Below are 3,555 nucleotides of genomic sequence, written 5' to 3' on the forward strand. Positions count from 1 at the left end.
AAATGGTAAGTTTAATTCTAAATTATACGGGCTTACTAATCTATACAACTTACTCAGTTTCTTTTTCTATGTTTTATAGAGGTTTGTTAGTTTGCTTGTTTCAGACAACTCGGAGTTTCACATCACACTATCCATTTTTCAATTAGTACTTTTGAACTCGTGGATTATTGTAAATATGGAATGTATAGGCTAATCTTAATGGTGATAATTATGGTTACTTGAGATTATGGATTTGGTACTTTTGTGTATAAGTTAAGCCATGTGATTTGACTTAATTTGGCATCATGTTTTGGTTGTGTATAAGTGTTTGATAAACCGTAAATTATACATATTTTTACCCCATGTTTAATGCATTTTATAGATGATTCCCATTAGAATTGGTGAATTCGATGATCCTAATGCTTTAGTTTCATGTTTTGTACTCAGAAGAGCACCAAGAGTCAAAAGGAGCCAAAAACGAGCCAAAAGGGGACAAAACGGACAAAATCGAGAAGATGACATGGCCTAAGCCTTGCCACATGGGCAGCTCACACGCCCATGTCTTTCGAGGGTGTTGACCAAGGCTTTCACAATTCACACGGCCTGACCATTGACCCACACGGCCGTGTGCAATTTAACAGATCGAACACGGCCTGACAATCACGTCACACGGCTGTGTCACACGGGCGTGTCCCTGCTAATCCCAAGTGAAGCCCAATTCAGAAAAGGCCACTTTGGAGGGTTTCTAGGCATTCCAAAACCTATAAATACGCACTAGAGGAGGAGAAAAGGGGAGACGGAGAAGAGGGGCAAGGAATTACCCCAAGGAAGTCGATTGATCCATCTCAGAAGCCGGATTCATCATCAAGACTGAAGATCTCTCCACAATTCCCCTTCAAGAGTTTTGGGTTTTCTTTATGTTTTGTATTCTTTATTCTTCTGAGATGTTTTCTTATTTAGTTATGAACTAAATCCCCTAAATACCTAAGGGGAATGAAACCTAAGACGAATCTTGTTATTGTTTTCTGAATCGTATGATAAATATTTAACTTGTTCTTAATTATGTGTACTTAATTCTTGTTTTGATATCCCAGGATACTGATTCAATACATACTCTTATTCAGAGGAGGAATAGACCCTGTCTAAGAGTACATTTGCCATAATTAAGCGGAGTTGATTGCACGCCTAGAAATAGGGTGACAAGATTTTGCCGGATTAGGGTGAAACCTAATAAGGGGATCCATAGATCGAGTTAATGCAACCCTAGAGTGTTAATTAGAGAAAATTCTTGGTTATTCAATTTAGGGATTAGACGTTATTAGTCTTGAATAGGGATAATAACATAACTTAGGGATCTCTACGGAACAAGTTGAATGAATCAATTATCCGATTCGAAGCCAGAATAACAAGTAAAGTCTAGGTGGATTTTTCCTTAGGTATTGTCTCAAGTCAATCGATTTTCCCAAAAGCAATTCCCCAATTCTTTTCTCTGTGCGTTCTTAGTTTAAATAATTAGTTAATTAAAACAAACCCTTTTATTCTTAGGCTAGATAATAAAAAGATAGTTATTACTAGTACTTTTGGTTCCCTTGGGTACGATATCCCGGTCTTGCCATTACTATACTATTGTTCAACAGGTGCGCTTACCTTTTCGTTGTGATAATAGTTAGTCTAGGTTTGATCTTCATTATAAATATTTATTACTTGTTACGAATCACGCGATCAAGTTTTTGGCACCGTTGCTGGGGAGCTGAAATATTAGGAACACTAAATTTTTATTACTTTAGCCATTTATTTTTCTTGCAATTTTATTTTATTTTATTATTTATTAATTCACTTTTTCTCTCTCTTGGCAGGTTTTTATAGTTTATGACTAGAAGAATCCTGTTAGGACCATTACTTTTTGACGAAGAAATCGATCGTACAATTCACAAAAATTAAAGAGAAATAAGGCGTAGCTCACGATACACAGAGAACGAGCGAGAAGACGATACTGAAACCCCAACCAACGAGATGGCTGAAAACCAAGGCAATCAGCTACCTCCTTCAATTGCTGCTAATCAAAATCCTGCTCCATGTACTATGTATGATTATGCTAAACCTTCTTTAACAGGAACTGAATCTAGCATAGTTAGACCTGCTGTAGCTGCAAATACTTTTGAATTAAAACCTAACACTATTCAGATGATACAACAGTTTGTTCAGTTTGATGGTTTGCAAGATGAAGATCCCAACGCTCACTTAGCAAATTTCCTGGAATTTTGCGATACATTCAAAATCAATGGCGTTTCTGATGATGTCATTCGTCTTCAGTTATTTCCCTTTTCACTAAGAAACAAAGCTAAATAGTGGTTGAACTCGTTACCACAAGGGTCTATCACTACTTGGGAACAAATGACCGAGAAATTTTTACTAAAATATTTTTCGCCGGCTAAAACGGCTAAATTACGTAATGATATCTCTTCTTTTGTGCAGATGGATTTAGAAACACTTTACGATGCATGAGAGAGATACAAGGACTTACTAAGACAGTGCCCTCACTATGGGTTACCGCTTTGGCTTCAAGTACAAACATTCCACAATAGCTTGAATCCTTCAACTCGGCAAATGGTTGATGCAGCTGCTGGCGGAACCATCAACAATAAAACAGTAGAAGATGGCTATTAATTTATAGAGGAAATGTCACTGAATAACTATCAGTGGCAAGTTATGAGGACTAAGCCAACAAAAACAGCCGGCGTGTATAACATCGATTCAGTCACCATGGTCTCTAATCAGGTAGAACTTCTCAATAAAAAGATTGACGGCTTACTTGGTTCTACACAGGTACATCCAGTAATGAGGTGTGACTCAAGTGGCAGAGGTGTACATACAGAATACCAATCCTTCAATCCTACAACTAAAGAAGAACAAGTCAACAATATGGGTAACAATAACTTCCAATCTCAAAATAACCCATATAGTAATACCTATAATGCAGGTTGGAGGAACCACCCAAATTTCTCTTGGGGTGGTCAAGGGAATCAAAAGCTACAAAATTCTCAAGGTTTTCAACAGCCACCTTATCAACAAGAGAAGAAACCAAACCTTGAAGAGATGCTTTCTAAATTCATCTCAGTGTCAGAAACCCGTTTTCAAAATACCGAGGCAGCACTTAAGAATCAACAAGCATCAATCCAAGGACTCGAAACTCAGATAGGCCAGCTATCCAAACTAATCTCCAAACGACCACAAGGTAGCTTAAACCTAATCCGAGGGAACACCTCAATGCAATTAGCACTCAAAATAAGGACGTACTCATTGCACCCAAGCCAAAAATACAACAAGACAACGCGATGAACAAAGGATGAGAAGAGGTAAACAATAATGATCCCAAATAGGTAAGTACGAATCATGAACCTTGTGTGCCATATCCTAAAGTGATGACGAAAGACAGAACAAAATAACAATTTAGTAAGTTTGTCAAACTCTTAAAAAAATTACATATTAACTTACCCTTTATTGAAGTTCTTTCGCAGATGCCCAACTGAGCAAAATTCTTAAAGGAACTTTTGACCAATAAAAGAAAATTAGACG

At 37.2% G+C, this 3,555-nt stretch overlaps 1 non-coding gene across 1 annotated transcript; it reads right to left on the reverse strand.

Moving 5' to 3' along the window:
- Window positions 1-2,421: 2,421 nt before the first annotated feature.
- LOC121213335 (small nucleolar RNA R71) lies at window positions 2,422-2,528 on the reverse strand. Its single transcript, XR_005908718.1, has one exon. It is a non-coding gene; the product is annotated as a small nucleolar RNA R71 (small nucleolar RNA).
- Between the last annotated feature and the right edge of the window lie 1,027 nt (window positions 2,529-3,555).

Source organism: Gossypium hirsutum, chromosome A13, assembly GCF_007990345.1.
Source record: "Gossypium hirsutum isolate 1008001.06 chromosome A13, Gossypium_hirsutum_v2.1, whole genome shotgun sequence".
NCBI classification, from domain to species: domain Eukaryota; kingdom Viridiplantae; phylum Streptophyta; class Magnoliopsida; order Malvales; family Malvaceae; genus Gossypium; species Gossypium hirsutum.